We start from the raw sequence: 27,882 nt of genomic DNA, 5'->3' as shown, positions 1-27,882 counted from the left end.
GTCGTTGAGTACCAGCCAAAGACAGGAACCATACTGAACACTTTCTCAGGAGTCCCTCAGGCTCCATGGAGAATTGGTTCCAGAGTCTGGGGCACCAAAATTTTAAGTCTTATGTGTGAGATACCTTAGCATTTGCATATACCCCAACTGTACAGCTTAAATTCTCTTGAGATGAAATATGAGGATGCCATAAATCGAGTTGTTTTATGGTATTATTTAGGGAATAGTGACAGGGAAAAACATACTCAGTACAGATACAATGTTTTATTTACTTATTTAATTATTCATTCATTTATTTAAAATTGAGTATATAACCCAGGATAACCTTGAACTCTTTATAAACTCAATATCAAGGATGATGTTTAACCTCAGATCTTCCTGCCTCCACCTGTCAAATGCTAAGATTATAGTCACGTTTTACCTCAACTACTTGATATAACACTGGGAGTTAAATTAAGGGCCTCAAGCATGTTAGGCAAGCACCACTCCAACTCAGCTCCATATAGGCAGGCCTACATCTATAGTAGGGCTAGGATGGCCTTGAACTCTGATCCTTCTGTTTCCTCTTCCCAAGTTCTGGGACAAGAAGATTATGTTACTAGACACCAAAAACATCAATAAAAATATTTTTTTAACTATAGTTGCTTGAGTCTACGATTGTGGAAGTTGTGGCTATGAAGGACCAGCTGTGTTTATTTGTTCATTCAACTTTCTCCAAAACTTTGCCTTTTAATTTTTTAAATGTATATGGATACTTCGCTCACACGTATGTGTGTGCACCACTTGTGTACCTGCTGCCCACAAAGTCTAAAAGGGTGGGTGTAGCTCGCTAGAACTGGGGCTACAGACTTTTGTGAGCCAATGTGTGAGTTCTGAGAATCAAAGTTGTGTCCTCTGAAAGAGCAGCCAGTGCACTTAACCACTGAGCCATCACTCCAGCCTCTCTTTGGAATGTTTATAAGTAGAAAAGCAGACGGGGTTTGGTGACTTGTCCAGGGACCCGTGTCTTATTAGCAGCAGCATCATAGAAGGAACACAAACCTTGAGCAGGTGCTACAGATTGGCCCCCGGGGTTCCCTATTTTCAGTTCCTCTTCCCAGGCCTTGCTCATGGTATATCTGCAATCTGCACCCTCCTCTCGCACATCTCATTCTTCTAAAAACGAGCTTTGGTCCAAGGAGAACTTCGGGGAGTCCAGACAGAGAGTTTGGTCCTGACACCAATAGGGGCCATGAGTGGTGTTAGGAATCAGTGAGGCAAGGGTGGGTTGTGCGGTTGAAGTCTCTCGCCTAGAAAAAAATGCAGAACAGGTTGGTTAAAATCTGACAGTAGAGAGCAGGGAAGAGTTTTGAAGACTAATAATTCATTTAATTCTTACAAAAGCCTATAAGGTTGGGGTACTGGTCTCCCCACTCCCATCCTACCAATGGAAAAACTAAGGATCTGACCCAAAGTTACCCAGCTAGAGAGTAGGTCAGGCCAGGTTTTGAGTTGAAATTTGTTTATTGTTGAAATGAAGCCACACGTATTTCCAAAGTTCTCCCAAGTGTTTTTATTCTTTTTGTAAACTTCCTTGAGAAGCAGTCACTAACTGTTTGTAAATTCACAGGAAGGGGACAGACTGGATTTTGTGAACCAGTGAGAAGGGCATCCCTTGCATGCCTTCCAGCCGAGCCATTCTGGTGAGTGCGGCTCTGGACAGAAGTAAAGAGATGCCGGGGACAAATCACCTTGAGAATGACCCAGAAGGAGACTGCAAGATGGTGAGGAGGGAGATGTGAGAGTCAAGGGTGAAAGCGGAGCCAGAATGACTGCCTAGAAACTGGGGTATCTCCCCCAGCTTCCATTGTCTCCTCTGACCTCTCGCCTGGGCTGCTGGTTCCCAGTTTCCGCAGATGAATTTCTACCCTGCTCCTTGCTTTCTGCTTTATCTTCACCAAAGAGCCAAAACTGGTAGGGGAGTAAGTTAAGGAAAAATGACTGGTATAAAGTAAACAAAAACTCAAGCAGGAATAGTACAGAGTACCCCATCATTATCCAACAGAAATCTAAATCCCTGACAGGTGTCTGTCATGTGCCAGGCCCACACAGCTAAGCACAGGACATGTCGATGGAGGCACAGATTAAGGTATATCAAAACACACCTTGAAAAAAATCCTACTGCACCGAAGTCCTGGAAGAGAAGGGACGGAGCGCACTTGCCTCAACTCCAGCACTTGAAATTCTATGAACTCTCCAAATAGGAAAGCTTAGAGCCCATTGTATGCAAAAACGGGATCCAAAGGGCTTGAATAACTGCTCCAATACCAGCTTGTCACTGGTCACAAATTCAGAATCCTGAATTCTCCATCTCTAGACGCTTCTCTGCTAGTGGAAATACTGACGCAGAGAAGCGCAATGAGCCGGCATTCTTAGGATCTCAGTCAGATTCTCCCCTCCTTCTCCAAAGGAAGGGCTGCACAGGATGTTGTCTTGGAGTTTGCTAACAGTTACTGTCTGGATCCTTTCTTCAGATCAGGCAGCTGGGGAGATGCTCCCAGGCAAAGTGACAGTGTCCTCAGAGACACCATCCCTTGGGCTGGTAATCTACTTAGGAAAACAGTCTTTAGGCCTCTTTTAATCCATCTGTCTCTCCAGCCCTGCTGGGAATGAAATCTAGGGCTTCCAGAAAGCTAGGCAAGCTCTCCCCACTGAACAATATCCCCAGCACTATTAAAAAACAAAACAAACAAAAAATCTTATAGGTCTTATCCACACACAAAGGGCTCTGCAGCACCTTTGACAACAGATGGGTTCCAAGTCACTATATCAAACATCTTTAGTCGTATCAAGTCCAATTTATACCCCTAACCCCATAGAAAAGGGCCCGAGTCTCCGAGTGAATGACCATCCTGCCCAAGGTCATACAGAAAATAATTAGAGCAGTCACTCAAGGTTATTACTCAGTGGGATCCTGGTGGTTTAGAGGGCCAGCGTGGAAAGCAATCATAAATACAGTGACATTTCAGAATCCAAAACTAGGACATTAGCCTGACAGCCCCTGGTGCCTTCCCAGAGGCAGGGAGGGGTGATTGCAGTTGGCATCAGCCCAGATAAAAGGGATTAGTGGTACTGACTGCAAGGACTCACCCAGTCCAATCTGCTCATTCACAGCTGAGGCCCCTGAAGAGACTCGGTGACTTGACAGAGGAGGAGGAGGTGGTGGGCAGACATGTTTTCTGTTTTCTCAAGTCTCAAGGTTGAGTCAACAGGCGTGGGTGGGCAGAGGACAAAAAGGAACCATTGTTCCAGGCTCCGTCAGATGGACTTGACTGACCCACAGTGCCTGCTGTAATCCAGAATAGGTGCAGCTCTCCCCTACACACCAGAGACCCCATGGGAAGCCAGATGGAGCTGAGGGTCTCAAGTTCTTGCAGACTGAGGCAGAAGGCCTTTGGAAAACTACATAGAGGTGTTTTTGCTTTAATTGTTTGTTTTTTTTCAGAGCATATCGTTCCATGCAAAGTAGCTGATATTTCCTAAGGTTTTCTCTTCCTTTTTTTCTTCCAGAAACAGAATATTAAACTGACAAGGAGCAAGGCTAATGACCTCTCTGGCAAACCACATCCTGGTGTAAGTTGGGGCAAGCAGTCAAACTGACAGGAGTTTAACAAAGATCTACATAAGCCCCGTGATGAGCTAGGCAGCATAAATATTTATTAGCGAATCCTCAATTTGCTTCTAACCCCTACTGCATGTGCCATTTGACCTCATTTTATATTTAGTAAGAGAAGACACCAGGAAGAGTCAGCTCAAGGGCTCCAGTGGGTGGGGTCCGCTCTCAGCTAGCTGCCATTGCCTGGAGACTATTAATCTCTAAATCAACACTCTTCCACATTAAACAATTACATCTCTTAGCGTCCTTTTAACAGGGTCGCTATCTAAATTAGGACTCTGGGTAGCAGATGGAATCCTTCCAGTGGTCAGCCTAACCTCTCCTCTTGCAAATGCCCAACCTCGGTGCTGATAGAGAAATTGCTTCCTGGGAAACCAATTCCCTCCCTATTGTCCTATGTGCTGCTAGGCGACACCGTGGTGTCCGGGTGGGCTCCTGGCCTGCTTCCTCCTCTGAGGGGCCCGTAAAGCACAGGCAGTGTGGCTGAGCCCGGGGTTTAGAAGATATGTGTGAATGGAAGTTGTGTTCCATTTCCACGGTTTAGACATTTTTTCCCTGCTGCTTATTTTCCATTTGTGGAGCTGCTATGCAGCCTGCAAGGGCCTGGAGCTAGTGTTCTCAAAGCCCTGCACTGCCCACATTACACCCACTATTACCCGGGCTCAACAATTATTTCATTCATTACTTCGTTCATTCATTTCCTTTAAGCTTGTTTCCAAAGCAGCGTAACACATCAGTCAAGCTCACTCTCTATTCTACCGGCAAAGAGACTGGGCAGAAGGTGAATGCCCGGTGGCAATGCGCTCCCAACACACTGTTCAAGCGAGGGCACTTTTCTCTTCGCTGTCTACCTCAACCTTCAATCCAGCCTTGAGTGAGTGCAAGTGACAGTGAACTTGAGAAGAGCTAATAAAAACCTGATCTCCCTGATAGGATCTTCTTTAATTATTTAGAGAGAGGGACAGGCTGTTTAAAAACACTTCCTGTTCTAGTTCTTGGGTTGAAATTCTGAGTCGGCGACAGGTCGTAGAGCGGGGAACAGCAAGGGGTTGTCACTGTGGAGAAGGTGCAACAGAAAAGACGTTTTGGAGCCGCGCTTTTCAACCTTCCTCATGCCGCGACCCTTTAATACAGTTCCTCATGCTGTGGTGACCCCAACCACAAAATTATTTGTGTTGATATTTTATAACTGTAATTTTGCTACTGTTATGAATAGTCGCATAAGTATCTGTGTTTTCTGATTCGTCTTAGGGGACCCCTGTGAAAGAGTCATTCAACCCCAAAGGGGTCTTGACTTATAGGTTGAGAACCGCTGCTTTAGTTGCAAAGAGGAAGGTGGGGCTGAAGACCTGTCATTTAGAGAAATGCTATACTTAAATTCTTTTGGCCACCAAAATTATTAGCAAGTATTCTACATGCTAGAGAGAAGAAAGGAGAAGGCTGGAGAGCAGGCAAGTCTGACTCCTGTGGGAATGTGGGCGAGCCTGGGAATACAGAGGGAGGGTGAGAGGGTCAGGTCAAAGGTCACTAGTTGTGTGAACTAGGACAAGTCTTAAATTTATCTAATCCTGGGCATCCTCATCTACAAAACATAACATCAACTGTCTGAGAGAGGACATTTGAAGATAAAGTGGGGGGATACAGGGAAGTCTAAAAGAACTTGCCAAGGACTTAATACATGGTGAAAAGTACCAAGCAAGTACGAGACCACTGCCATAATTTTGAACCAAATCTAAAGCAAGCTTTATTTAAATAGTGGTCAGGATGATGTGCTCTGACAAGGTCCGTTTCTGGGTTGTCAGAAAATGACCCCAAGTCACATTTTGCAAAGGCTCAAAACGGCAAACCCACAAGGCCATCGTATCAGGGCAAACATAAACCCTGACAAATTTCTTGCCTACATGTGCTCAAGCTCACCCAGTACAGATGGGTTAAACAAATGTATTTAGGGGAGCAAAAACATAACAATAGCCTCCAGCATTTCAGGAAATATCTGTCCTTGGATGAGGGGCTTACAGGTTAGAAGCATTTTTGTTTCGTGGATATCCTAGGCACAATAATTGAAACTTAAAACAAATTTTGGTATAACTGGGTTTTTGGTTTTGTTTTTTGTTTGTTTGTTTGTTTACTCTTTGGGGACCTGCGGCCACCCAGCTCCCAAATAAATATACGGAGACATAATCTTACTTACAAATGTCAGGCCTTAGTTTAGCTTGTCTCTAGCCAGCTTCTCTTAAACTAACAAGTTTCTCTTCTACATTTTGCCTCTGGGCTTTTCCCTTTCTCTATTCTATATACCGTTCTTTCCTTCTTACTCTGTGGCTGATTGTGTGGCTGGGTGGCTGGCCCCTGGCGTCCTCTATACTTCTCCTTTGCTCCCTCCTCTTTTCTCTTATTTATTCTCTCTGCCTGACAGCTCCTCCTATTTCTCTCTCCTGTCTAGCTATTGGCCAATCAGCTCATAATTAGACCAATCAGATATTTCAGATGGACAAAGTAACACAGCTTCACAGAGTTAAACAAATGCAACACAAAAGAATACAAGACATCATTGCATCATTAAGCAAATATTCCACAGCATAAATGAATGTAACACATCTTCAACTAATATTCCATAATACTTTGACTCTCACAATTTATGTGTGTGCGTGTGTGTGCATGCATGTGTGTGTGTGTGTGTGTGTGTGTGTGTGTGTGTGTAAACTTACAAATGAATAGAGCAATCAATTAACAGAAGAAAGGGAACCAAACAAATGACTGCCTGAACACCTGACAGTGTTTCTGGCAGATTTCTTTCTTTCTTAGGCTTTATACCTCAGAACATGCTCTTGAATCCCTCACACAAATTTAATAACCATGCAATAACCATGCACTTAATTAGGATTAGACACAATATTCAGTGAATTTCTGGGTATTTTAATGAAAAATCACAAAAGGAAATATTGGAAGCAGGGCAGCAGGTAGGAGACATGGAAGGTGCAAGCTGCACTATGGTGTCTGCTCACAGACTTACCTGGTCCATGTGGATTGACCAATCAACTCCTTTCCTGGAAGAGAAAAAAACACTGAGTAGAGAGAAAAGAAGAGAGGGCTGATGGAGATGAGCCTGCCTCTGTTGGTCAATTAACAAACTATCAACCGTTGGGTAGTTTATAGACAGCGGAACTACATTTTCACATGTGGAGACTGGGAATTCTAAGACCAATGAGCCAGCAGTGTCAGGTGTTTGGTTAAAGGCAATGTCTGGTTTTAAGATGGAGCCTTGTTATTCCACCCTCCAGAGGGGATAAAAGCCATCTTCATAAGACAAGAGGAACAGAAGGACACAAGGAGCTTGAGCCAGTTCCCTCTAGTCCTTTCGTTACATATTAATCCTGTCTATAAGGCACAGCACTTACAATCTAATTACCTCAAAGAGGCCCCACCTCTTAGTACTCTTGCATTGGGGAACAAGTTTCAACATGGATTTGGGAAGGGACACAGGCATTGAAACTCTAGCAAGGTACAACTTGCAACGTTAGCAGGGGAGGGAAACAATAGAAACAATAGCTATCTTAGGAGAAGCCAGGCTCAACTCTTTCACAGTCCTGGTGAATGCATTAAAACTAATTTCAACAATTGAACGAAAAAAGAAAGAAAGGAAAAGGAAAGGAAAGGGCATGACTGCTTTGGTAGGTGGAGGAGGAGGTTTATTACAGATAAAAGTAGAGCAGAGGCAGGAACATCTGGGAGCGTCCAGAGTGGACATGACCAGACTGAGCCCGGCCATTGTAGGGAGAGAGGGAGGGGAAGAGAGAGAAGGGAACCAGGTGCAACAGCCAAGAGGACAAAAGTACGAAAGGGACACAGGTAACCAAAGTGTCTGGATTCCGTATATATAGGGAAGAACTGAGGGAAGAGCAATGCAGTCCCCGGACCACAGAGTTCAGGGTAGACGGCAGGGTGTGCCAATCACACTCTGTAACAGGTAGGGACTGAGGGATGCTGGGAGAACCTGGAGGTTAGATCTGTTTTGATGTTAAATAGGCACACCAGCTGTTTGTCCAAGGTTTGAAACTTAACAGCAATAATTATGAAGAATCTGTCTGGGCAAAGCACCGGAAAATAGTGGAATGAATAATTTTATTTAATATTCACATGGAGTTTGCTGTGTTCTAGGCACCTTTCTAAGGCTCTTATAAATATTAGCTTGGTTAGAATTCAAAACAACTCAAGGTGATGGATATTTTATTAGCCCCATTTTTTTTAAAAAACCACAAAGGAACTGAGGCATGATGGTAAGACTCTTTACAAAGAGTCTGTGGGCAGGGTTTTGGTAGTGCTTAAATGTAGTCCTTAGAACACTGTAAAATCTGATTCTTGTGATTGTTATTTGTGGTTTATAGAGGAAGAAGCTCAGACCAAAGAACTCACATAGCCTACTTACAGTTACATGGCTACGTGGCTGAATTCCACTACACCAAACCATCTCCAGGGTTTCCAGGGTTCTCCCTCAGGGAGCTTTGATGATACATGACAATGTAACTGGTCCATCAGGAATAGATACATTCTAAAGAGACAGTCAGAGTGCCCCTCTTCCGCTATCAGACCGTTGAATTATAATTTTGCCAGTAATTTGACCTGGGGGCATCAAGACATGGAACTTATCTCAGGGAAAAGGGTTTATAATTTTCTAGATGACCTTGCAGGACAGACCTATATATAGCTGAGACAATGGTGGGCAGAGACCACACCTTGCACCACTGTTTAGTTTTGCCTGTCTCTTGTTTTCTAGATAAACACTACCTGGATCCTTGAAGTCAGACTTGTAGGAGTTGCTGGGTCTCTTTGTCCCTCTTCCCCATATGGCCATAGTGAATAGATCTCTTTCTTTCTGCCTTTCACTCTTAGTTTGACTCCTTTGGTTGGCTTATTGAGGAGGAGTGGGTCCTGGCTTGTTGAGGGTATAGGCTGTAACCCAGAAGTGCAAGAATTTTCTCCATCCTGTTCCTCCCCTTTCTCTACTCTGACACTTTATAAGAGAATAGACTTTCTGGCCTGGTTGGAGACTCAGCATTCCAGCTGGGCTAGTTCAGTCACTTTGGCTAAGATATTACCCCTAGGAAAGTGGGCTCACTTTAAGGCATGCTAAAGAACAGGCAGAATAGTTATTTCAAAACAAAACAAAACAAAAGGCACATTTTGTTTATTAGATTTTTGTCATTTCACTTTTTGTGTGAGTGTTTTGCCTGCATATTTGTTCATACAATACATGTTTCTGTGTGTATCATGTGTGTACTTGGTGCTCACAGAGGCCAGAAGAGGGTATTGGATCTCCTGGAACTGAAGTTATAGATGGTTATGAACCCCCGTGTGGGTAGAAAGAACTGAGCCCAGGTCCTCTAGAGAAGCAACAGTGCTCTGAACCTTTGAGCCATCTCTCCAGGCTCAGAATAATTAGTTCTCTAGTGAGATAGCAAGCTTTCCTTCCCAGAATCGCCACTCCAAAAGCAGTGGCTTTTGGGCAGCAGTCATGTGAGGGTTGTAAACTTTCTGCACGCCCTTTCCCTTCCTTCTCTCTCTTTTCTAAGCATGCTTTCCTTGACACTTTTGACTTTCCTCCCCAACATTCTGGGCAGCTGGGCTGCCATGTGTCTGACCTCCACGCTAACTTCAATGGTGTGACCTTTCCATCACTCCTCCTCCAAGTGGTGCAGGAGAATTGTCTGTAATCTGTCAATCATATTTTAAATAAATGCTGATTGGCCAGGCAGGAAGTATAGGTGGGAAAACCAGACAGGAAGTAGAGGTGGAGCAAAGAGAATGGGAGTATTCTGGGAAGCAGGAAGCTCCCTCTGCATTCCTGCCCAGATCACCAAAGAAGCAACATGTGAGCTGACAGCAGAAAAAGGTACCAAGCCATATGGCTAACACAGACAAGAATTATGGGTTACCGTAAAATGTAAGAATTAGTTAATAAGAAGACTGAGCTAATGGGCCAATCAGTTTATAACCTAATGTAGACTCTGTGAGATTTTCTTTGGGACTTGCGGGCTGTGGGGTACTGGGTGGGACAGAAAACCCAAACAAGCCAGCCCTCATGTTACATCCAAGGAGTGATGACTTTACTTGCCTTGGTTTTTGTGCTTGGTTTGGTTTTGTTTTTTCAAGAAAGGGCTCTCTGTATAGCTCTGGCTATCCTGGAACTCACTCTGTAGACAGGCTGCCCTTGAACTCATAGAGGTCTGTCTGCTGTCAAGTGCTGACATTAAAGGCATGCACCACTACGCCTGACTAAAATTATTTCATTTTTAATTATGTGTCTGTGTGTTGATCTGTGCATGTGAATGCAGGAGTCTGGAGAATAGTGGTGTCAGACCCTCTGGAGCTGGAGTCGTACATGGTTGTGAGAGCCCCAACATAGGTGCTACAGAGAACCGAACTCGGGTCCTCTGAAAGAACAGTATATGTTCTTAACCACTGAGTCATCTCTTCAGTCCTTTCTTTTAAACTCTTAATAAAATTGTCTTTGAAAAAAATAAATAATAAACAAATAAACAAAATTTTCCTTGAGCTTCTATTTGAGTGTATTTTTAAGTCATGTCATTTTAAGAGCCCCAAAAGGGACTCCGTTTTCCCTGTATCAGTAAAGGTGGCGCAGAAAGAACCAGATTTCTAGGGAAACTGCACACTCTCTCTCCCTGCCTCGGCAATGCTCTGGGGCCCAGAGATTTAAGGGTAGAGATCTCATTCCATTGTTCTGAACTCCGCTCCCATCCTTACTCCCTACCGCAATCCCCACCACATCTAGTCTGCCCTATTGTACATCCCCCAGTCTCTGGAAAAGAGAGACAAGAAGGAAGTGACCTACAGAGCGCAGAGCCAGAGGATCCCAAAGAGAAGTCCAGACATCATTCCCTGAGAGGCCTTACTAAGACAGAGAAAGACAGGGCTCGGTACAATAGGGTGACTATCAGCGGGGGTTTCAGAGTTAGGGTCAGGAAGATCCCCAGAGTCCTGAGACAGAAGAAATGGACTCAAGGATCACCTTTTGTGGCTACTTCTGCCTCCTCCCTGCCCCTCTGTACAGTTACCAGGAGTGCTGAGTTTGGGGCTTCAGAGTCTTTCAAGTCCTCTTGCTCTTTGCCCTCTAGTTCCTTAATGGATCAGCCTTCCTAGGGCAGGACCCACATTCCACACACCACCCTCTCAAAAGGGACCTGATAAACCTGGTCTAGCCGGTTGCTGCTGGGGAGGAACCCTGCAGCCAGCGCTGCCACTGTGTAGTTAGGTAGCTGTAGTGGTTAGCGGGGCAAGCCAGGAGTCAACGGGAGAATGACTATACGTCACGTCATACCTCCTATTTGCTCTCTCTGCCCCACCCCAGGGGCTGAGTTAGCACAGACCCTTGAGTTGTTCTGGACAGAGCCAAGAGCACCACTCTCAGTCAATGTTTGGGAAGGATGAACTCAGATATTGGGAGAACAGACAGCGTGGAGAGGCAGGTGCATAGGAAGCAGGGAGTAACCAGTCTGGGACAATTGCCTGGAATAAATACAATTGTCTGTCACAGACTTTTCTGTGCCAGCCAAGCCTGCTGAGCCAGCCAAGTTTAAAGGGACAATTGTGGATTTAGAGGCCAGCTGATCTCATTACCGCAGTAACTGATTTCAGGATGGAACCTAAGGTTCATCACAGAGGCAGGCCAGAGTCGGTGGGACAAGAAAGACCCAGGCTGAAGACTGAACCAACGTTGGATGATGGTTTGTACCAGTGAGTGACTACCTGACTAACTACCAGTGCCATCTCCAGTGGGTCAGTTTAAAAGCAAACGAAAGTGACCAGAGACCTTCCAGTGTCTTTCCAGATATCTGGGGCCAACCAATCACGTACCTGCTGCCTCCTTCACTCATCTATGTTATGCGTGACCTGACGAGAGCAGACACCACCACCTAGCTTGTCCCTCTGACCCCACCAACGTTCACCATCTCTCAAAGGCTGGCTTTCTGTGTTGCAGGAAACTCACATCCGCCTATTATTGTCTTCTCTGCTCTGAAGTCCAAACTGTGAAGACAGAAAGATTCAGCTGTATCAGCTGCCACAGTACCCTCGTTTCACCTAGTGATATCATCCTCTTCCTACTTCTTGGGGGAAGATTTGCCATCTTGTTCTCTCCCCTCCCTCTAGACACTGTTAGGAAACTCTCACAAAATTGGAGCCCCATGGAAGAGGGCGCTAATATGCTCCCCTAGAGAGAGCCCATCCAGAGGACAACAGGACAAACAGATAAGTCTCCTAGGAAATTGCCCCTACCTTATTCCTACCTCTGGACTTTCGTGAAACTTCCTTTTGTTTGAAACGGATCTTCTAAAACCTGTCAGCCTTGAACTCTCTGTCTCCACGTAGCCAAGGGTGACTTCAAATCTCTGGCCCTCCGGCTTCAACTTAACAACTGCAGTGATTGCAAAAGTACACAGTTAGGGCAGTGCTGGAGGCTGAACCCATGTCCCCTGAATATTACGTACATACCTTACCAACTGTTTTATATTCAAAGCCGCCCTCTCTAATAATTGCTCAGGGTCAATTAAGGTGATCGTCCCCCATACCTGGGGGGTCACACCCAGGAAACTTGGTAGGTAAGAGTTCTATCAGGTGATCTGGGTCCCAGCGTAAGGATCCGTTTTTAGTTCTTATAACGAGGGAAGTGTTAAATCTGAAGTGATGGAGGCCATTTGGAAATAACAGAAAGCAGATAGACATCCCCAGAAGCAGAAAGGCTGCAATCTCTCTGAGGAGGTGAGACTGCGCACACACGATTGGGGTGGGGGTGGGGGGTCTTTGAGTTTTAGAGACGGGAAAGGGGGGGAAACTTTGGGAATGGAAGAGTCCATTAGCAGGTCAGTTCTCCTGCAGTCTCCACATGGTAGGAACCAGAGGATTTGCCACGTGCATCTGCTAACAAGAAGCCTCTATGGGTGTCACCAGTCAAGTTAACTTTCTTGTCCAGAGCTTCTCAGTCCACCTTCTGAAGGGTGGGAGGGCAGAAATGGAAGGAGGAAGGAGAAGTGGAAATAATGAGGCCTGGCTAATCATTGGTGGTGCTTCCTCACCACCGCGTGAATGGAAAAACATAAACAAGAGAAAGAAAGAAAGAAAAAGGAAAGGAAAGGGCATGACTGCCTCGGTAGGTGGAGGAGAAAGTTTATTACAGATAAAAGGAGAGCAGAGGCAGAGACAGGGACATCTGGGAGTGTCCAGAGAGGACATGGCCAGGATGAGCTGGGCCATGTAGGGAGAGGGGGAGGGGAAGGGAGAGAGGAGAGAGAGGAACCAGGGCAGCAGGCAAGAGACAAATGGTGAGGTAACCAAAATGTCTGTATTCTATAGGGAAAAGTCTCTGGGGGAAGGGACAGCTCAGCCCTTGGACTGGAGAGTAGTGTGGGTGGAGGGGAGGGTATGCCAGCCTTACCCTGTAACTGGGAGGGACTGAGGGATGCTGGGAGAACCTGGAGGCCAGGTCCACTTTGATATGTTAAATGGTCTCCTCCACTGTTTGTTCTGGATTTCAAAGTTAACACCTTGCTTATTTTAGCCTTTCTGTTCTTTGTTTTTCTGGTTTTTGTTTGTCTGTTTGTTTTTGTTTTGGCTTTTTTGTCTGCTCATTTGTTTTGGTTTTTGAGACGGGGGTTTCTCTGTGTAGCAGAGTTGCCCAGCGTGGTTGAAGAAATCTGAACTCAGGTCCGTCCTCTGGAAGAGCAGCCAACCTTCTCAGCTGCTGAGCCATCTCTCCAGGCCCTGCCTTTTTTTTTTTTTTTTTTACACTGAGACCTGAACTTAGGCGGTGGGGATGGCAGGCCAGTGCTACATCTCGGATTCTGGCTCTGTCTCTCATCTAAGCCTAGCCGCATATTAGCCAGAAACAGTAATCCAGTAAGCCAGAGAATAGGAGGGGAAGGAATCCTGCCTCCTGCCTCACTGGAGTCCGTGTGCTTGTCCTGACCGCCCAGTGAACACAGACTCCTTTTGCTTGTGTATCCCTGGGATGCACAAGTGCAGAACTGGCAGTGTTCTGTGTCTGTAGTATCCGTAGCACACAGGCAAGGAAGCCTGATGTGTTTGTGTTTTCTTTGTGCACAGGGTCCACCTGCCCAGCTTAACACATTGCACACGAGAAATTAATAAACATCTCAAACTTGAAGGTTTCCTGCTGCCCCCGGGCTCCTTTAATCTGGTTTTCCCCATCCTCTGTTGTGACAATTCTTGGCTGAGCTTCAAAATCACCACTCACTGCTCTGTCTAATCTGAAAGCCCACGGCAGGCGGAGGAAGGAAGCATCTTCATTTTCTGGTTGCCCCACTTACCAAGTCAGGGACTGCCAGACCAAGAGGTATGTATGCACTGAGATGCTCCAGAAAAGTGAACTCTGACCTTCTGAAGGATTCTGCAGAAACAGCCTCTGGGGTGGGGGTGGGGGGGAGAAAGTATATGCTAGTTGTTATTATGATGAACGTGTTGGAAGAAAAGCCAAAACCAAATACCTTGTCTGCTACCTAAAAAGGTTCTTGGAAAAATTTTGCCTGCCAGCAAAACACTCAGCCAATCAGAGTTTTTCGGATGGCATCATACTCCACAAACGAGTTTTATTGGTAGGAGAGCCCTTAGGTATTGTGAGAGCGTGAAGTTTCCACTGTAGCACAAGGGAAATTGTCTGTGGCTTGTTTAAGGTTCTACTGAATTCCACCGTGCCAGTATTTCCAACCAAGCTGAGCCTCTTTGAGGCACTTGTTAAAAACCGAAGAATTAAGAAACTTTGTTTTCTTCGGCTCGCCAGAGCAGCAGATTCCAACCGAGTCTTCTAGTTTTGCTGTCTCGCAGCTGAGCGTTTCTTGCACAGAGGCCTTAGGACCCTTGCATAAGTTCACCACAGAGGTAGGAAGCGAGGCCACTGCGGGTCAGGCAGTAGAAAGGACTCTTTGGGGATGGGGGAAGGAAGTGAAGTAGGCTACACGCCTGCATTTCCATCCGATGAATTCCCTTTGCAGGCACGTCCTAAGTCCTCTATGCCCTGAGATGCTGCGCTAAAAATAGCTCCAAGATTACGTCCCTGCTTTGCAGCCTATAGTCCTCCAGACAGAGGCCCCGCTGTCAGCCAGTCTGTGCTGGAATTAGCACACAGTGTCAACACTGGGTTGCATCCCTGTTGGTGGAGGCTGCGGCCTCCCGTGTCCTTTGGTTACCTGTGTCCAGGAGGCCAGCCACACCCATCCTTAACCACTGATGTAAAGGATGTCATGGGCTGACTCACTCTCTCTGTGTTATTTCAGACAGCAAGCTGTTCCTGCCTCCAGCACCTTTCCATAAAGCAGCTTTTCCTTCTCTGTAACTGGCCCCACCCTCCCGGGCATCCAGGAAACCTGAGCTCCCAAACTCTCCTCCCTGCAGTCAGTGTCTTTCTCTCAGCCGCTGTCTTTGCCACCCTCTACCCGGCTCTGGACTCCTAAGCTGTGTTCATGATTCTTGGACAGGCTTACGTATTTTTGAGTTTCTGGGTACCATCTGTGTGTGTTCTCCTCACCTTCACCCAGACACACTAGAAACATTACTCATTGAACCTGAAGTCAACCAGTCTGGAAATCAAAGCGGGTTGATATATTTATGGTGTAGAGAATTTGTAAGATTAATGGCCCGAAGGAATTTGAGAAAGATTGGTTAAACTGAAATCCTAGAATGTAAATGTTTAAATGTCTTATATATACTTACATAAGTATATATAATCTCCTGCCCCCATTTTTCTCGGTACCTAATTCCTAGGGAGATGAGAACATACATGGTTTTGTGTTCAGAAATCTTAGCAAATAAATGAGATATGTTTGTCGGTTTTTCAGACAAGTTCCCATGGTGTTGGGCAGGTTGGCCCTAACTCCCAGGCTCAGGTTTATTCTCCAGAGTATCTGAGGCTACAGTCACTCATTACCAAATGTAGCAAATAGGCAATTTGGGCATAAATTACAGCCTGTCTCAGGGTTACTAATGCTATGATGGAATACTGTGACCCAAGTAACTTGGGGAGGAATGGGTTTATTTGGTTTACACTTCCTTATCACTGTCCACCATCAAAGGAAAGCAGGACAAGAATTGCAATGGGGCAGGGACCTGGAGGCAGGAGCTGATGCGGAGGGCTAATGGAGCTGCTGTACTGCTTACTGGCTTGTTCATGGTTCCTACAGCCTGCTTTCTTATAGAATCCAGGCCCTCCCCCCGTAAATGGCACCACCCACAATGGCCTGGGCCCCCCCCCCATCGATCACTAAGAAAACGCCCTACAGCAGGATCCTATGGAGGCATTTTTCTCAATTGAGATTACCTTCTTTCAGATAACTCTAGCTTGTGTCAAGATGGCATAAAACTAACCAAGACACAGTACAATAAGATGAAGCATTTAACAATCCAGCACCAGCTTCCTAAGGGCAGGAAGGAAGTTGGAGGACCAAGTGTGAACTTTTTTCAATGGCACACTCAGGTTCAAGGCACAAGAATTTTCAAGGGACATATCATCGCTCTCATTTGCCCTGACAAAGGGCCATCCTTCACCTACTTCAGGGCATGTTCTTCCTTTCAGGTGACATTCCATCACTTAGTTCTTGTAGTGGTGGTAATAATTAAGGCACCTATAAGGCTGGAACTGATAAGAACACAAGGGCCTGAACAACTTGTTTTACTGAAAACAGCCTCCCAAAGGTGGAAATGTCTCTGTAGGTCCCAAGAAACTTCAGATGGAGGAACAGAAAGGAGAGGGAGGACTGTGGTGTGAATTCAGTGGTAAAGCTTGTGCTTAGCACACACAAGACCTCAAATTAAGATTAGTGAAAGAAGAAAAAGAACAGAGGGAAGGAGGAGAGGGGGGAGAGAGGGAGGGAGGGAGGGAAGGAGAGAGGAAGGGAGAGAAGGAGAAAGGAAGAGAGGAAAGAAAGGAAGGAAGGAAGGAAGGAAGGAAGGAAGAAGAAGAAGAAGAAGAAGAAGAAGAAGAAGAAGAAGAAGAAGAAGAAGAAGAAGAAGAAGAAGAAGAGAGCAAACTGTTTGCCCCTGAGGCTCAAACATAGAGTGAGAGTTCTTCAGTAGAAGTGGTAGGCAAGACCTGCCTCTTAGCCCCATCCCTTTGGGCCCTTGTTAGCACCATCTCTTAATCCACCACCAGAGGTTAAATAAAACATTGAAGGACTCAGGTTGTTAAAGTATGCCTTGCATTCCCATATAAAACCATGTAGCCAAATATGGGGGTCGTGGGAAAAAAAAGTGTCAATAGCAAAGGTTTCTGAACATGCAACAGCAAGGACTTATTTAAAATCAAGCAAAAATCAAATTAAACCAAGCATGCAACCAATCAGAGTTGCTTCTGGCAGTGTTTGCCCATGTGGTATCGAGCAACCTCACTGGACCCTTGGCACGTGCAACATACACGCTTCTGTACTGTGTATGCTGCCACGTCACGAACCAATGAGCGCTCCTGAAACATCTTGGCTCAGATTAGAGGCAACGGCACACGTTTTTGAACCACAGTGCTTTTACTGCATACATATGGTTTTCTGCGCTTATGGAAATGCCTTTCTGTCTCCTGGCTAGCCTTTGTCATGTCTCGGTCTTCAGACTATGGTATCTTGTGCAGACAGGTCTCGTCACTTAAAAAAATGAAATGGAGAACGAGACGCCTTCAGTTGTGCCTCACTTTGTTCAGTCTCCTTACCCTTTCTCACAGCAAAGGCCGTTGTTGGTTGACTGTGGTATTTGTTTGGTTTTGCTTTGCTGGCGAAATTCTACTCAAGGCCTTTTGGATGAGCTATATCTCCCTCCCATTATTGACTATTTTAAAATCTGTAGCAAGCACCCATTCATATATCCTGTTTTGTATGTACTCTCTTTAAAAACTAACCCTAAAATCGGGTGTGGTGGCACACACCTTTGATCCCAGCACTCAGGAGGCAAAGGCAGGCAGATCTCTGAGTCCGAGGCCATCATGGTCTACAGAATGAGTTTCAGGACAGCCAGAGCTGCACAAAGAAACCTTGTCTTGAAAATCGAATACAATCAGACAAACAAACAAACAAACCCCTAAATTTAATTATGTACCTGCTATGCTGAACATTGTATTTGGAGTTAAGAAAACATAATCACCACAAGTATGTGTGGCAGAGACAGTCCTCAGTAAATTTTCCATGTGCTCACTTCTAAAGCAGGTGATTAGTACAAGCTAGTTCTGCCTAGTAAACTATGAAGAGAATTATCTCCATCTCTCTTCCATGGCAGAACAGGTTTTGTGTTTGTTTTGAGATCGGATCTGTTTTTCAGGTTCTCCAACCTGTGGCTCATGACTTCCTTGAGGGTCAGATGACCCTTTCCCGGGAGTCCCATATCAGACATCCTGCATATCAGATATTTATATTATAATTCATAATAGCAGCAAAGTTACAGTTATAAAGTAGCAAGAAAAATTATGGTTCAGGATCACAACACAAGGAACTGTATTAAAGGGTTGGAGTATTAAGAATATTGGGCACCACTGCTTTGTATTATAGCCCTGGCTGTCCTAGAACGCACTGTGTAGACTAGACTGGCCTCGATCTCACAAGAGATCTGCCTTCCTCTACTTCCTGATTGCCGGGATTAAAGGTGTGCACCCTGTCACTGGGCTGGTAGTCTTGGAAACTCGTAAGATGGCGTCATGAGCTGTTATATGAAAGGACATCCTGGCTTCTTAGTAGCATGTTGATAGGACAGCTGGAGTTAAGGTATCCCCTTTGTACGAATAGGAAAACACCTTTCATATATGCCTTAATTAGGGCTTCTGCTGCTGTGATAAAACAGCATGACCAAGAGCAGCTTGGGGAGGAAATGGTTTATTTTAGCTTAGACCTCCATATCACAGTCCACATGATGGAAGACATGGCGGGTCCCCAAACAAGACAGGAACCTGGAGGTAAGAGCTGATGTGGAAGCCACAGAGGACTGCAGTCTACTTGCTTGCTCCCCCTGGCTTGCTCAGCTTGCTTTCTTACAGCGCTTAGGACCACAGTCTCAGTGGAGGCACCATTCACAGTGAGCTGGGTCCTCCCACATAATCATCAGCCAAGAAAATACACCACAGGACAATCTGATGGGGGCATTTCCTCAGCGGAGGCTCTCTCTTCCAAAATGACTCTAGCCTGTGTCAAGCTGTCATAATTTAGACAGCCCAATATTTTCCCCTGTGGTATTAAGGTTTGTTATAGATGCACAATTTGACATTGTGCTCTCTGATCAATACCACGTAGAAGTATTAATCAAGTATGGTATTTGTTCCTATTTCTACCACTGCCTAAGAATTGTTTTCTAAAAAAACACAAACTTAGGCTAGGGCAATAACTCTGTCCATAGGGAGTGCACTGTGCAAGCATGGAGACGAGTTCAGAGCCCACATGAGAGGCAATACATGGCGTCATGGATTTGCATACCCAGTGTTGCTTAGGTAGAGACAGATGGATTTACTGGTAAGCCAGCCACGCCTTCTTGGTTAGTTCCAGGTCACTTAAGAGACTCTGTCTCAAAAATCAAGGTGGAAGCTGGGTGGAAGAGGCGCCTGCCCGATCTCTGTGAGTTCAAGACCAGCCTGGTTTATAGAGTGAGTTCCAGAACAACCAGGACTGTATGGAGAAACCTTGTCTTGAAAAACAACAACAAACAAACAAGCAAACAAATCAAGGTGGTGGGCCCCTGGGAAAAAATACCTGAGGTTGTTCTCTGGACTCTGCAGACGCAAGCACTTGCATACACACGTGTGTACATACACATTCCTGCACACACACACACGCGCGCGCACACGTGCATGCACACACACACACACACACAATCCTCAAAATTTATATAAATCATATAAGTTTGTTATAGAAAATCATGAATACCTGTTGCATGCAACCCTGCCTTATTTGCATGTGAACTCAGGGAGGGCCTAGAGTCTATAGTGTGTGTTGGGGTGGCTAGGGGAAGAAACCTCTATCAATGGTTACAGGAAATGCCTCAACCCCTCTCGGTATGACCTTTAAGGGGGGACAGAAGCACCAATGCCCCTTCAAAGAACCCCTCTTCTATGCTCTGTAAGGAAGCTCAATAATGTCATTGGTTCCCCAGGGTACACTTGGGCAGTATTGTGCCTTGGTTTGCCTTTGGGACCTTAGAAGAAAGGGTAGATGTTGCTTACCTCTCCCCCCGGAAAGTAATTTTAACAATAAATCCACATACAAATGCATTCATATTTACACATTGTTTTGAAAGCTGCTTGAAAAGATACCCTGTTTATTTTCTCAACAAGCCGTAGAAATTATTCTTGAACCCAGTTCCCCATCATCACATACCATTGCTTTGTAGTTGTCCCTATTTATCTGCTGCTGGACAATCTCCTGTCTCCTTCTACCTAAATTCCTCCCAGAGCATTTCGGCTCCTTTTGTACATATTTTATCACTTCCTCTCCCACTCATAGGATGACTCTTAACTATGCACATTCACAGAATTCAAATGAAACAGTCCGAAAATAATAGAAGCAGCCATGAAATTCACAATGTGTGATATTTGGGGGTGAGGAAGGAAAAGGCGAAGTATTTGCCCCGTAGCCACTGTTATAATTATTACTGTCATCCTTACCCTCATTTGCTGCTACATTTTAGTTTTTATTATCAGAGTTGTGGACCCAATGCGAGGAAAATAGTGAGATGGCCGGATGGAAAAAACCTAAAAGCAATTCTAGTTAGGGTAGGTGTGTTGCCAAGAAGCAAAGCAACATCGAGCTCAAAGGAACAATGGTTTAAGTAAGAAAGAAAATTATTTTACTTTTGCATAAAAGTCTGATGCACGCACCTATGCCATCCATGACGTTATTGTTTGAACCCAAAATGTACCCCACAGTCTTGTGTTTTGAATACTTGCTCCCCACCTGGGACCTAGCTGCTGGAAGTAGGTCACTAGGGGTGGGTCTTTGAGGGATAGGGCCTGACCCGTGGTCTAGCCTTGTCTTCCTCATGGCCTGCCATGGTGTAAGGAGCTCCAGGAGCTCCATCAAGCCTTCCCCACCATAATGGTCTGAATCCTCTAGAACTCTGGGACCTTACGTTGTCTCTCATGGCAGCATTAACACGAGAGTAACTAAGGTGCATCAGAGATCCACTCTTCTCCTTAACTCCCTGAGACATTTTCCATTCTTGGGGTCACCTGGCAAGATCTGAAAGGTAACTTCAATATCAACATCCCATCAAGAGGAGAGGCTGTAAATAACAATGTCACCCCTTTTCAATTCATTTTTGGGGTGAGTTGAACACCCCATGTCTACTTATCATCCGACCTTGTACTGAAGCAAGAGAGAAAAATGTCTATTCTGAGTGTCCCTGTGCCCAGACAACAACCTAGGATGCAATCGCCACAGAAGAAATCAAGGATGCATATTGATGGGCACCAGATATCTGTCACAAGAACCATCAGGGCTTTTAACTTAAAAAAAAAATGTTTTACAATTTTGAGAAGTAAATGCTCTGGTCGTGTTCCTGATGGAAGGAACTCACAGTGAAGATGCCAGCGGTGAGGTGTAATTAAACTCTGGCAATGAATCGATGGGCTAAGTAAATATGTGTTCATTGTCAATTCCTGTTGGGTTTCTGAACAGCCAACTCCTATGGAACGGACATGTGCTAGAGGAGAGACGACCTGATAACTCCCAGAGCATCTAAATGAGCACCTGGCTTCCTCAGAGGGCTGCTACCTGATACATGGGTAGCTGAGCTTGGCAGGCTCCCAGGGTAGCTAGGTACAATCGCTAAGGGAAGAGTGGCTGTATGGAGAGAAGAAGCCAATCTCCTTCATGTTCCTGAGGCTTTGCTCCGGTTGTTCCACCCATCTAACATCCATGGTCCCTGCTCTTTGGGAAGAAATGCTGCTTCCCTCTTATCCCTTAAGGCGCCATTTAAATCTTTGCTTCTCAGGATGTCCGGTTCTGCTCCTTTAGTTCCACGATCCATTTGTTTACTCATCAAATACTGGTACAGTCGACCGTGTCACAGACACCGTATGAGACACCAATGCTCGCCATAATGAGCATTGCAGAGGAAGACATGAGTTAGATAAGGATAAACCAGACGTGTCTGTGCACTTAAATAGAACTGGTTAGATTGGTTGGCGGAGCGTTCTCCTAATGTGCCGGGCTGTCTGACTAAACAAAGGACAGAGAGCGTCCAGAGGGCAAATGGCTGATGTTTCAATTAGCAAGCGTGTGTAGAGTTCATACTGTGTGCCAGGCACTGTTTCGTTCTGCATAGATTCGTCTACTGACTCTTCTAAGTTTCGTGACAATCCTTTGAACACATACTCACCATCACCCTATGTTACAGGAGATGAGACTGGAGCAGTAAGAAGTCACTTGACCAAGGTCACACAGCCGGTAAGTAGTGATGATAAAGTGGAATCCAGGAAGACTGGCTCTAACTAGTGTGCACATTGTATGACTCTCTAGGCCACTATGTACTCCCAGTATTTAATAGGATTCCCGGAATGTAGTTGGTATTCTATAGGTGTATGTTCAGAGGCAGTGAGCGAGCTGCCATACAGGGTCAGTTCTTCTCTCTAAGCCACACTCTACAAAGATGAAAACAAGTTGGCCTGACAGATTTCTAAAAGTCTTTAAAACTCTGAACTACAGAATCTAAACTTACCACCTATTCATGCAATGATATCCTAGCTTAAGTCTGGGGAAGATCTTAAAGAACCATCAGGTAGGACCCTTAGACTTCAGGCAGACTCTATCTGCAGTGGATGGATGAGGATAGCTTTGGTTTATCAAGTCCTCAGGGCTGCCTCACCTCTGTGAAGCAGGGAGTAGCTGAGCAGAGACTGCAAATCATACCCTGTAGCAGGATGAAGAAGCTATCAGAAGGTTGTTCGGGAAAAGACCTTCCTCTGGGACAAAAATGGTTTTGTAGCAAAAAATATTTAGATCTCTCTTCCCTTTCATCTTAAGAGGCCTCAGATCATACTCTTAACTGTTCCTGCCCTTACAATAGAAAGATGGTATGATATCTTCCAGACCGCCATTCTTTATAAATTTGGCTGCAAACAATACCCCACTCCCGATAGCTTACTCTAAATTACTCTTTCAGATTATACTATGACATGGCATTGTTGCCCAAGACCTGACAGTACAAAGCACCAGACCTTTGATCAGAGGCCAGCACAGTCCCCATGATCTGACTGAATGCCAGTTCAGGTCATTATACTTTGGCTGATCTTCCCTTCCCTACCGCGTAGATTGGCTCTACTGGCGTTCTTCCCCAGCGCATGCTGCCTGGTAATCCGTGAATTGGCAGGGCTGGTTTCTCTGGCAAGTGATGGTCAGAAAAAGGCATGCATTGAGTTTGGCTAGCACTGACCACAGGGGTAATAAGCTTCCTAAACTATAATCAGCACATGGATTGTTTTCTGTACAGAGCTGAAGTCAACAGGGAAGTACTATGTACCCCTGCATTTGAGGATTAAATGTGCCGTGGAAATTTTTAACTACTTTTTTTTTTAACTCTGAAGTCCGTGATAGAAAAATTTTGATTTTTCTTTCATTTTGCCATAACAGCTGTCCTGGAACTCACTCCGTAGACCAGACTGGCCTCGAAGTAGCAGAGATCTGCCAGCTTCTGCCTCCCAAGTGCTGGGATTAAAAGGATGTGACACCACTGTCTGGCTATTTTTGTTTGTTTGGTTTTAACACTTTTTGGGGGGGGGGTTTCAACACAGGGTTCCTCTGTAACTTGGAACCTGTCCTGGAACTAGCTCTTGTAGACCAGGCTGGCCTCGAACTCACAAAGATCTGCCTGCCTTCTGATCATTTGTTTGTACTGCAGCTGTGCACAACCATGCCTGGCTATGCTGTGCTGAGGAGGACTTCATCCAGGCCAGGCTCTACCAACTGAGCTACAGACTTATCCCTCTTCACTGAAATCTTATAAATCTATTTTGTGTCTATGTGTTCTTAATTTACATAAATTGTTCCCTATTTCTCTCTCCCTTTTCTCCCCCCTCTCCCCCTCCTCTATCTCTTCTCTCTCTACCCCCTCTCTCTCTCCTCTCTCTCCTCTCTTCTTCTTCTTCTTCTTCTTCTTCTTCTTCTTCTTCTTCTTCTTCTTCTTCTTCTTCTTCTTCTTCTTCTTCTTCCTCTCTCTCTCTCTCTCTCTCTCTCTCTCTCTCTCTCTCTCTTTGGTTTTTCAAGACAGGGTTTCTCTGTAGCTTTGGAGCCTGTCTTGGAACTAGCACTTGTAGACCAGGTTGACTTCGAACTTGCAGAGATTCACCTGTCTCTGCCTCCCGAGTGCTGGGATTAAAGGCTTGCGCCACCTCTGTCCAGCCTTCTTTGTCTTTTTTTTTTGTATGTCTGTCTCTCTCTCTCTCTCTCTCTCTGGTCTTAATCTAAGGCTTTATAAATTCCAGGCAAGAAAAGCACTTTGCCATTGAGTCACCTATCCTCCTTTCTCTCTCTCTCTTTTTTTTTCCTCCTACTCTACTTTTTTGGAGATAGCGTCTTGGCACCACATCTGGCTCTTTTCATATGAAGCTAAAAACTATGCTTTAATATCATTCAGGTTATCAAATATATATTATTTAACACTTGAACTATCAGCATATCATTTCATGGCATACTATTTTAACATATTGTTTGTCCATTTCTCTTATTATGGACACTAGGGTAGCTCTTTATATATGTATGTGTGTGTGAATATATAGACTTCTGTGTGTATTATTATTGTATGTACAAATGTCTTCAATATGCCATATATATGTGTGTGTGTGTCTGTGTGCGCGTGTGTGTGTGACTGATGAGTCTGAGTGCTCGCTAGGTTCTGACAGACAGCTTGCCAAGTAGTTGTCCTTATTTACATTGTACCAGCAATATATTTCATATTTCTTATATTATAAGTCTTAGTTGATTCGATTTACTGACTTTAAAATATATTTGTATAGTTGGACAATCAATTAACTTACAAAGCAAAAGGTAGGGAAGAGTCAGATGAGCAGTCCTCTCCAGAGTCGCTCTTCCCTTTCCCTGTCCTGTGTGCCTTGGTCCCTTCAGATTACTCCATACTCCGCTGGAGGGAAGCTTTATCTAAACCTGCTCCCTGAACTACTTCCTTCTTTCATCTCTTTTAAGTGACATGTTTTTCTAGAAAGAGAGATCAGGAAAATGGAAGGTGTGAGTAGGGTCAGCCTCATACTTTCAGGACGTCAGTACTTTGTGTTCGGGTGGAGGCTCCACCCCAAGCTCCTCTCCTGGAGCGGCCTCAGTCCAGACTCTGTCCCCTGAGAAAGCCAGTCAAACAATGACCCCTCCCCAGAGATGCTCAAGACCACTCCCATAGAGTATTTAAGCCATCCCCCAGAGAACAGACTCATGGTTTTCTGGTCTTCCTTTCCCATCTTCTCTCTGGGAAGCTGGAAAGCCATCTGGGAGCATTTGTATCCATTAAACCTGGGCTTTTTCTAATTTGGTTTGATTTGGTCTGATTTGGATTATTGCGTCAGTGGAGAGGCTTATAGAGGTCCAGAAACCTTTCACTTTGGTTCACAGCGTTTATGTGATTCATAATCTCTCAGTTTCTGGAGGCGAATTAAATCCCTGGACTAGGCTCACCTATTAACTCAAGCCAGTCTTCCACAGGGTTACAGAAGATGTCCCTAGAAGAAATGCACGTGGAGTATTGCAATTGCAAAGTATCTCTCAGTCACATACATTCCCTCTCTCACAATTTATGTGCCTTTGTTAACTCAGAGTTTGAGGAGCTAACCAGATCCCAGGAGGACCTTTGGAGCTCTCTGCTGAGCTTTGCCTGTTCCGTGTAGGGGTTGTCATTATTAATCTTTCAGCAACCACCTGCTCAGTTGCTGAACAACAGTCAACCCTCCATCTCTTTCCCATCTACTAAAATTAATTCAGAGAAATAGCCATTCCCACCTGAAAAGTTTAAGTCCCCCGGAAGTAACACAGCTGCCAGTAATAAATTAGATCAAGTCAAATTAGTAAATCCAGGTTTAATCTGAGCATAGGAAAGCAACTCCTGGGGACCTTTGGGAAGGCAGGGGAAATGACACATGGTACACATGGTAAATATGGCTAGCAGGTCTTATTTAGCCTGTCGGTGTGGTCTTGACCAGCTCCTAGGAGGAGCTGACTTTTGGCAGACTTTCTCAGGGATGGGGTTTAGGATGGGCAGGAGTGAGACCAAAGCATGGGATGGGGCCCCTAGCTAGAGATCCCTAACACCACCCCTGTTACACAGTATTATTTTGACATCTTGAATTTTCACATAAAAATCTTATGTTGTATCAGAAATCAATTTTTGTGTGTGTGTGGTTTTTATTGAGACAGGGTTTCTCGGTGAAACAGCTTTGGCTGTCCTGGAGCTCACAGAGATCTGCCTGCCTTTGCCTCCCGAGTGCTGGGGTTAAAGGTGCTCACCACTATGTCTGACCTCAAAATTCATTTTTCAAATATTAGCTTATTTTCTGTGAAGGGGTGTTCTGCTTGGAGGACTGTCTGTGCCCCATGTGTGCCTGGTGCCTCTGGAGGCCAGAAGAAAGCATTGGATTTCTTGGACCTAGACTCACAGATGGTTGTGAACCTTCGTGTGGGTGCTGGGAACTGAACCCAGGTCATCTGGAAAAGCAGTCAATATTTTTAATTGTTGAACCATGTCTCTAGCCCCAAAGTTAAATTTTTAAAGTTAAATCTCATGTAGCCCATGCTGGCCTTAAACTTGCTCTACGGCCAAGGATGACTTTGAATTCCTGAGTTTCTTTCCTCCATTCCCCTCAAAGTGCTGGAATTACAGGTGTGTGCACCACACCCGATCACCTCTTGGTTATAATCAGAACATTGACATACTTTAGGGGGGCAGAGTCAAACTACAAAACTGCATTTCCCAGTATGTCTGGTTGTTGGCAATTGACATGACAGTTATTGCCATAAAAGCGAAAGACAGCGGCATCTATGCAAGACTTTTGAGAATGTTCTTTAAGGACAGATGAATAATGCTTTTGTCCTCTCTACTTCTTCCTTCCTAGAATGTGAGCACGGTATCCAAGAGTGGAGGTGAAACGGATACTATTTTAGTATCATGAAGATGTAGAGACGGCTTACTCCATGGATGACTGAACAGAAACATAAAACAGAATCTAGAGTGCACATGGAATGACCTTTGCTACCTTGGACTGACTTCTTCTAGAAGATTTGTAATGCGTGGGTGGAGCTATAAATTAGTTCAAACACTCTTTCTTTTCTTTCTTTTCTTTTTTCTTTTTTCCTATGTAGTCCTGGCTTTAGCGGAACTCACTCTATTGACCAGCCTGGCCTCGAACTCAGAGATCTGAGTCTGTCTCTGGAATGCTGGGATTAAAGGCCACAACCACCTGGCAGTACAAACACTCTTTTTGCATGTTGTCTATTGTCCATATGCAAATTTAAATTTTGTGTGGTGATAGATTTACTGCACTTTGTTAGCAATCATGCCTGGTTCAGAAGCAACCTAATGAAAAAATCAGTTACCTCCACTTTGTGAGAGCCAGTTTCCAAGATCAGAGCTTTCAGGTGGAACTCGGAGCCTCGCCTCAGGCCCCCTGCCTGTCTTCCACCTGGTGAATTTAGTTGCTGTAAACAGCCCTTCCCTTGTCTCTTTAGATGATCTTTCACGATAAAGCCAGAAGGTGCCACACACTTACTTTTCTGGTCTCCTGTGCAGCAAAGGATTGAACGCGAGATCTGAAAGGCAACGGAAAGACAAGGAAAAAAATCAAGTGCTGAGTCATCTTTGGTCTGGGAGGCAGAAGATGACGGCAGAACTGAGCCGGGCAGTTCCTAGCCTTGGCATACTTCTGAGTCACGTCACCAGTCTGGATTCTAGTAGCCTTTGAACATGTAGTAATGTTTATGACACGTCTTTTAAAGTTAATTAATTTTTAAATATTTACATTTTTTACATGAAGACATTAGAAAAAAATCCTTTCTTCTGTGTTTATGAAATTCTGTTACTAGCACATGGGTGTCAGAAGAAGGCTGGTATCTCACTTCAGCATTCCTAAGTCAGCCTCTGTCTGTCTGTCTGTCTCTCTCTCTCTCTTCTCTCTTCCAAACTCTTAGTTCCTTACCCAAGGAGAACTCTGGGCAGCCTGCTTGGCCAGTCATTCATCCAAACATGCTCAG

At 44.9% G+C, this 27,882-nt stretch overlaps 1 long non-coding RNA gene across 2 annotated transcripts; it reads right to left on the bottom strand.

The window, feature by feature from the left end:
- Nucleotides 1-249: 249 nt before the first annotated feature.
- On the bottom strand, nucleotides 250-27,882 carry LOC125416053 (uncharacterized). 2 transcript variants are annotated; one of them, XR_015737631.1, is made up of 7 exons: nucleotides 27,828-27,882; nucleotides 27,402-27,441; nucleotides 13,996-14,090; nucleotides 11,959-12,086; nucleotides 11,528-11,698; nucleotides 6,669-6,702; nucleotides 250-1,289 (listed from the first exon to the last, which is right to left on the bottom strand). It is a non-coding gene; the product is annotated as an uncharacterized LOC125416053 (long non-coding RNA). The 2 variants fall into 2 exon arrangements; XR_015737630.1 differs by having other exon boundaries at nucleotides 27,229-27,441; nucleotides 27,828-27,880.

This window comes from Myodes glareolus, chromosome 4 (assembly GCF_982192425.1).
Source record: "Myodes glareolus chromosome 4, mMyoGla1.1, whole genome shotgun sequence".
In the NCBI taxonomy this organism is placed as follows: domain Eukaryota; kingdom Metazoa; phylum Chordata; class Mammalia; order Rodentia; family Cricetidae; genus Myodes; species Myodes glareolus.
The sequence above is the reverse complement of the archived record's forward strand: the minus strand, read 5'-3'. Positions and strand labels throughout refer to the sequence as shown.